Here is an 8,479-nt window from a genome sequence, read left to right as displayed (position 1 = left end):
CCTCAGAGTTCATGATTCATATCTGTGAGCCCTCAGTCAGAAACCAAAGACATTCAGACAACTCATTACGTTACTAGCACACCACTAACAGGATATTACCAAGGTGTTTCATGGAGCACTCTTGGTCTGTTGATGGCAGAGGTTAGCACATGCTGACAGACAGTACTTCAATTCTCTTTCCTCACATCACTAAGAAAGAGATTCCCACTGGGAAACTCTTGATACCTGATTCCATGAAGACAACTAAATGGTCAATTTTTATAACCAAAAAATCAATGTATTTCTCTTATACTCCATCACCCTATGCTGCCAATGCTGCCCCATGCACAGGTACTCTACAACTGCCCACTCACACAGACAAGTAGCCTCTAAGGTACAGTTTTTGCTGATGGACAGAGTTAACTACCTTACAATGGGACAAAATAAAAACTTACTTAAGCCAAATACCACGTCTTTCTGAAAGACGCAATCCTGTTTACTCTTACTGCACTGGCAGCCAAGCTGCAACTGCCCCAGATGGAGGAGATTAATTCTGATGCATTCATCCCCTCTGAAAATCATTCACTGATCATGGCTCTGCAGTCCAAAATCTTCATTTGTAACTCTATCAAGTGTCAGAAATTATGGCATGCATTAAATCTCATTCTACATTTAAGATTGGCGATAGCTTAAAGAGTAGGGTTATATCTGTTACAAGGTCAAAGAGAGTCATAAAACAGTATATACAATAAATGAGACTGGCTGTGCTCATCTTGAATCATGTGTCACTGGGGAAAAAGTGTCCCTCAGAAGGAAAGCACAAGCCAAGTGTACGGAAGGCAGAATTGGAGAGACCACCGCAAAACAAGCATATTCCATTTTCCCTTTAGAGGCCTCCCATCTGGAACAGTAAGGGGAAGAGGCATGGTTCATATTGTTTGTGGCCGATTGCTAGCAGTAGTCTGCCATCTGCTGATCTACGCAGCTGTGTTTATAGCCTTCAAGGTAAAGCCGTCATCCATCTTTTCTCACAGCCTGCTCTTATTTCAGCGTATGTTGGTCCATGAGAATATGAAATGCAGTGTCTACTCATCTATGCTACAGTCAAGCAAAAGCCAAAGCCAAAACCACAGGATACCAAAGTGCAGCTGACCATTACATTAAGATGCTTGGATCTCTGTCAAAAAGCCGTTCCCTAGACTTACAGCTTTGAACCATGACCAAAAAAAAAAAAAAAAAAAAAAAGTTTACCCTAAAGTAGCTTCCTGCAACCAACAGAAAGTGGTTCTTGATACAGGCCAGCAAATTGCTGACTTTCTGAGTACTGCTCAAGCTGCTGAGGAGTTCCATAATCTAGCAGAGTTAACCCCTTCTTCCCTTGCAGGCAGTCCCTACATTTGTGATGTGCAATTGTTTACTTCCCCCTGCTCAGAGCTAGCATTCTTCCACCAATTCTTCCTGTGCACGAGTACTGACAGAGCATGTGGTAACTCCATTTGCTGCATGTGGCCAGCTGTACAACGCCATTATGCAAATGATAATGCTGATAATTAAGTGTTTATCAAGTAACCACAGAGGAACAGGGCTCTCCTCCATGACCAAGCTGCACTCTTCATCGTTGTGGGACTATGTAACGTGCCTATCTGTTATCTTTGCTACAACCATCTTAGAGGTTACCCAAGACACTGGCTTACAGTCAGTATTTTTCTAGGAGATGACTGACTTTCACAGGATGTTGACAAAATAAGGGGTCTGGCATTTGAGATTTGGCATTTAACATCTGGAAAGTAGTTCTGAAAAACCAGCCTATTTATCCCTCCTTTTCCAAAGAAATTCACTTTTAAAAGACAAGAGGTTCAGCTAGAAAAGTAGAAGTGCATGTCTGGTGCATGTCCAGGTCATATGCAGAAAAGACGTTTCTAGGGGACCTTTGTAAAGTTGCTGTTTTCTCAGAATCTTTTACAAGAAAAAAAAGAAGAAAACTCACAAAAAATCATATATCAAGATGGCTTTTGAATACCTACCAGCAACGTAAAGTTTAAAAGGAAACGAGAACAGAATGAAGTACTAAAACTTCTAAACTATTTGATTTTCACATAGGAATATGATATCACAGATTTTTCACTCACGGCTTTTAACAAATTGAATTCAAGGGTAAAATGGTGTGAAAATCATCTGAAACGAAAAACTGGAGAGAAAACAAAAACGGGAGCGAGTTCCGAAATTTTGGAGCAAAGAAACCAAAGTAGGTCAACAAGCAGAGAAGTCCTGAGAGAGAAGGACCAGCTGGGGAGACCAGAAAACTTGTATCCCTTTTGTTATAGAATGGTTTGGGTTGGAAGGGACCTTAAAGATCATCTAGTTCCAACCCCCCTGCCATGGGCAGGGACACCCTCCACTAGACCACGTTGCCCAAAGCCTCATCCAACCTGGCCTTAAACACTGCCAGGGATGGGGCCTCCACAACTGCTCTCGGCAACCTGTTCCAGTGCCTCACCACTCTAACAGTAAAGAATTTCTTTCTAACATCTAATCTAAATCAACCCTCCTTCAGCTTGAACCCATTCCCCCTTGTCCTGTCACTACACTCCCTGATAAACAGTCCCTCACCAGCTTTCCTGTAGGCCCCCTTCAGGTACTGGTAAGCCGCAATTAGATCTCCCCGGAGCCTTCTCTCCTCCAGGCTGAACAATCCCAACTCCCTCAGCCTGTCCTCATAGGAGAGGTGCTCCAGCCCTCCAATCGGCTTCATGGCCTCCTCTGGACTCTCTCCAACTGCTCCATGTCTGTCTTGTACTGAGGCCCCCAGAGCTGGATGCAGCGCTCCAGGTGGGGTCTCACAAGAGTGGAGCAGAGGGGCAGGATCCCCTCCCTCGACCTGCTGGTCACACCTCTTTGGATGCAGCCCAGGACACGGCTGGCTGTCTGGGCTGCAAGCGCACACTGCCGGCTCATGTTGAGCTTCTCATCAATCAATACCCCCAAGTCCTTCTCCTCAGGGCTGCTTTCAATCCATTCCTCGCCCAGCCTATAGTCGTGCTTGGGATTGCGCCGACCACGTGCAGGACCTTGTACTTGGCCTTGTTGAGCTTCATGCAGTTCACACGGGCCCACCTCTCCAGCCTGTCAAGGTCCCTCTGAATCGCACCCCTTCTCTCCGGCGTGTCGACCACACAGCTCAGTGTCGTCGGCAAACTTGCTGAGGGTGCGCTCGATCCCACTGTCCGTGTCGCTGACAAAGATGTTGAACAATGCCGGTCCCAGTACCGACCCCTGAGGAACGCCACTCCTCACTGGTCTCCACTTGGACATTGAACCGTTGACCACTACTCTTTGAGTGCGACCATCCAGCCAATTCCTTATCCACCAAGTGGTCCATCCATTGAATCCATGTCTCCCCAATTTAGAGACAAGGATGTCGTGCGAGACAGTGTCAAATGCCTTGCACAAATCCAGGTAGATGTCCATATTGCTTGTGCAGCCTGAGCAGTAACACCATTCATTCCATCAGTGGAGTGACTTCATCTTATACTTGAGTAATCAGCCACCTTTGGAAGGCAAAGATGTTTTACTTTACATATCTATGAAGAACTAATTCCCATTTCTTTGATTAGCCTCAAGGTTCCAGCTAGGATTTGACCAGCTGTTTCCTGGAGAATAAAACTTTAACCTACCAAGTGTCTGTCAAGCACAACAAAAGCTATCAGAGAGTAAATCCTATTAATTGTGACTCAGACTGCATTTAAGTTGGCACCTCTTAAGTTCATCAAAATTATTTTCTCAAAAATGTCAAAACCAATTAACAATTTGCCAAAACAAAAAAAAAAATTTAGTAATGTTTTTGATTACCTTGATAAAAAGTTTCCAAGAAACCGTTATGGTCAACATTTTCCAGATATCCTATCTCCCAGTTGCTAGCACTTTAACAACAACAAAGGTCTAAAATTTATTTTTATTGTAATGAAGTTCTTTTGCTCCTTTCTTGCTACAAATATGATATGCTATTTCCTATATTCATTCTGAATTGGTTTAGGGGGCAAGAATAGTGACAACATCAGCATAACAACAAATAATTGGGAACCAGCCAGGAATAGATTTAGAGAGAAATTAGGAAAAGGTTCCCTAACCATCAGACAGTTGAGGTTATCTAACAGCTCTCCAGTTCTGCAGTGATGACACAATGACACAACTGTTTATTAAAGGAAGTTAGTAAATCTACTGAAGACACTGTATGACCTTGACATCAGGTGCCTGAACTTGATGATGTGGGTTCACGCAGCTAGAGCAAACACCTGATGATTCTTCTTTACAATCATGCCATGGGTCTGATATTTGATCCTGGGCAACTCAACTTTTTTATGCTTCCCTGTTTCATAGGAATCTTGGAGAGCTTCACTGGATAATACTATAAGCAGGCTAGGGGTCCTCAAGTATAAGCAAGGTGGAAGAAAAACAGGTTTACTTACATATATAAAGATCCTTGACTAGTGCTGACAGTTGTTAATTGCCACCTCTGTTATTTTTTCCTTCCCATTAGAAAACATGGTCCTCAACAGAATTCAGACAGAATTTATTGAATAATATTTTGAAGGGCGGGGGGGGGGGGGGGGGGGGGGGAGAGAAAAGGTGACTGAAAATGTTGCAGTCACTTGCAACTGTTAAAATGTGTCTTGCTGGCAGCTTCATTTGGAGGAAAAATATAATCTCCAGTAAAAGTGATTTATCACAATGACACATCTCAATGCAGAGCTCAGCAAGAGCCACTTAATGCACACACAAAAATGCGAATGAGAGGCAGAATACAGAAGAGAATAAAAAACCCCTGCATTTCTGATACCTTCAGAAATGACAGTCGTCCTCCTCCATTCCCAACAAAAAAAGGCAGCTTTCTCACCAGGCTCCCAATCTGTCAATTGCACATTATCCATTCATCTGAATTTTTTTTCATTGAAAAGGACATATTCTTTTATGTTTGTTTTTTTTATTCAGAGGAAGTTAAAAAAATTTGTATCACATAAAAGTGTTAAGAAAAAAATACCAAATATTCTAAGGGTCTAGGTTTCTAATTAAATAGAAACGGAAGTGTCTGGCTACCATTTTTCCCCACCCAGAAATTAATATTCCCAAACCAAAATAGACTTTTTCTTTTAACTTTTTCATTTAATCAAAAAATAATTGTCTTTTGGAAAAAAAAAAAAAGGATAGAAAGCTTTTGATGAGACATTTTTACATAAAACAAATGAATTACTAAGTCCTTACAAACTTCCTGGTTAACACTGTATTTGTCCTGATAGCAATAACAGAATTTTGGTCTGCGTGTTCTAAAAACACACGCTTCGCTCTCCCATGTTACAGCCAATTTTCATGAGGTGTTAGCAGAGGAGGACCAGACACAGCTGAAGAGGTCTGACGGCATGCAGAAGGCTGAGGCACGCACACCCACAGCTCTGCACTCCTTCGCACACTATCTTCTGGTCACGCAAGTCTGGTCACACTGTTCTGTCTAAAGGCAGTGAAGGTAAAGATGTACAAGAATTACTAACTTTTCCTCTTCTCAGCACCTACCACTTGGACAGAAAGTACATTCTTTCCTTACGACACTGTCCAGGCTCACAAAAGATGACATTCCTAGTTTAGAGGGCAGCACAGTTAATACAGTATATATCTCCTGATTCTGTGACCTGCTCAGTGCACAGACAGGACTGTAAGAGTGCTAAAATGAACTAGAAGTGTGAGACAAAAACATACTCACAGCTCCTTTCGCCTCTGTGAAGGGGTTCATTAAAATATTTTTCAATGCAAGATGAGAACTAGCCGGATGACAACTTGGATTTAAGTCATCAGATACTGTCAAGGCTTCTTAAGAAGAAAAAACCACAGGTGTAGCACTTATAAGCCCAGCATCTCGCCAACACCAAAATACACTAGTATCCAACTATGTGCTAAAGAATGTCTTCATTCACTCACCTGCAGCATAATCCTTACAACAAGGCCAGCTATTCAGTCATGTGCCCTAAGCAAAATCCTACAAAGGAGGACGGTTTTATTTGGCACCATTTGCTATGGGTATCAGTGCATCTTGCTTTTAAATTAGCTCAGGTGTGGTTTAAACAGTAGAAATAAGGGATGTTGTGGAATTTTAGAAAGCCTGAGGACACAGTTCCCTTCAGAGATCAAATTTACAGATGTTATAATCGACAGCATTTTCTAAAAAAAATTTTAAAAATTAAAAAAAAAGTTTCCTCAACAGGCACAAACTCTGTTACTAGTTGCATTGGAATAAAATTACAGTAAAATTCCACTACCTTAAAAGTTCTTCTCAATGTAAATCACTGAAAAGATAGAGATTTATGCAGCTTGGTTCCAGATTTTCAAGAAAAGCTGGAGAAAGAATAAAAATAGCAGCAAAGCTATGGAGTGAACACTGTGTCTACTACTCTACAGAGTAGCCTAGTATAAAAAAAAACCAGAACCAGCAACAAGCAATCACAGAGCAGCAGGGTTTGTGGGAATTAAGTAAAACAAAGTACATGGATTAAACAAGGAAATCAGTGAAGCATCAGAAAAAGCTGCCATGTGAAGACTGCAATTGTTTACATAGTAAACACTTCTAATATAGTAATATACATTTATTTCTTCAAATAAATCATAAGTGACCAATAGCAAAATAAAAATCAATGAAGACCTTAATGGTAAGCAACTGAAAATTACTGCAGTTGCATCTTTTGCTGCCTTGTATACAAAATACCAAAAAAATTGCCCAACAGATGCAAAAATAAACAAACTAACAAATGATTAAACAGCTCCCTGGCTGGGCTTTGTCTGCCAAATCTCTGCCTGGAGAGGACTTTTATGTCCATGTAATAAACCCTCAAAATTACGGACTTACAAAGGAAACAGCTGCTTAACCATAATGGTAATTACTCTGGTCAGATTGCAGAGCACCCAACCTTGAGGCTGTGGCTCAGCGACTGGTGTCGTGCAACACATGACGACACAGAGATGGAACTGAATCAGTGTCACTGCACAGCGCTTGTAGCTGACTCATCTGTATTGTTTGTGACAAGACAGGTTGAGGAACAGGACAATGCAGTGTGTGGCTGGCTGTGTGGCGGGTCCTCCCAGGAAGGATTAAAGGCTGAGAGTGTACTTGATACAGGCCACGTAACACCATCATAAGGTGGTGTGGGATATCAGAAGTGACCCATTGTGGCCCAGCTCACACATCCTACTGCTTGATGGCAGTTTTTAGCCCACACTGAGAGCTGGTGGAGGCCAAGTTCTTCTCCCGCTGCCCCCTGAAGCTCACCTAAAAGCTGCATTGAGACAACATCTTAGGCTCCAAACACAAAGAGGTACTCCCTAATACCTACAGTACTACGACTGAAATTATCATTATTGCACTTCTGTCATCCCAACGGCTTATGGACCTTGAAGTAACTCTGGGTGCACAGCTGTTCACCTTACTGATAAGACTCACAGAAGGGAGTGCAGGCCCATCTGCTTTAGTAGAACTGGTTATATGAAGAGAGTGCAGAATGTATAAGTACAAGTAGTCACAAATACAACACTTCGTAAATTCTTCTTATGCTCATGTTATCCAACAGATGGGGGCTGAGATTCCCCTTACCACAGATCCTGACTTAAGCAGTGGAAGCCACCAAACTGAAATGGACGAGTGCTCTGGCTTGCACAGAAATTAGCATTTTTACACATATATACCCAAGATAAAATCATCAACTCTTTATTCAGCAGCTGACAAAGGGTACCACTTGCTAACAACATCTGCCCTGTAATTCCATACTGGCATCACCACTTTTGGCTCAGTGATCTGCAGTGTTAACCACCTATGAAGTGCATCCACAGCGCGCAGAACTGTTTATGTATAAACTGCTCATTCCACCTAAAGGAGTACTCAGGCTGTAAAAGTTGCTACAATACTTATATGCACAATAGGGTGCTTTTAAACCTGTCATCTGCCAAATACATTTTCTGACAGAAAGTGATTGCTGATATGATACTAGATAATTTCTGTATGAATGAAGTTATGCATGGCTTGTAAGAGACCAGGATAGCAGTATTTCAAGAAGCAGACAACAGATTAGAGACAAGTGACAAGACTGATCTCTGCAGCTGCAATTAACTGTCTTTCCTTCAGTCTCTCCTGCACAGTTCTAAGGCGGCCTACGTTTTCCTCCTGCTGATGAAGGTTGATTAGCAGTCAGGTGGGGAGAGGCTCTGGGAATGGCATGACGCATTAATTAAATCACTTCTACCAGCTAAGTGATGACACTTTGATTTATAGCAGAGCTCATTCAACTCGACATTGGCATTTCCTGGGCACCAAGATGAGGAAAAGCCAAGCTGGGAAGCAGGTGGGAGAAGAGGGGGATGTGCACATAAAGGAACAAGAACAAGCTGTGAAGTAAATACCTGCAGCTGATAGAGACTATTTTCGAAACAGGGTGCTTGCAGGAGCAGTAGGAATGACCATGAAACA

The sequence above is a fragment of the Grus americana genome, chromosome 16 (assembly GCF_028858705.1).
Source record: "Grus americana isolate bGruAme1 chromosome 16, bGruAme1.mat, whole genome shotgun sequence".
Classification (NCBI taxonomy): Eukaryota; Metazoa; Chordata; class Aves; order Gruiformes; family Gruidae; genus Grus; species Grus americana.
This window is presented reverse-complemented; position numbering follows the sequence as displayed.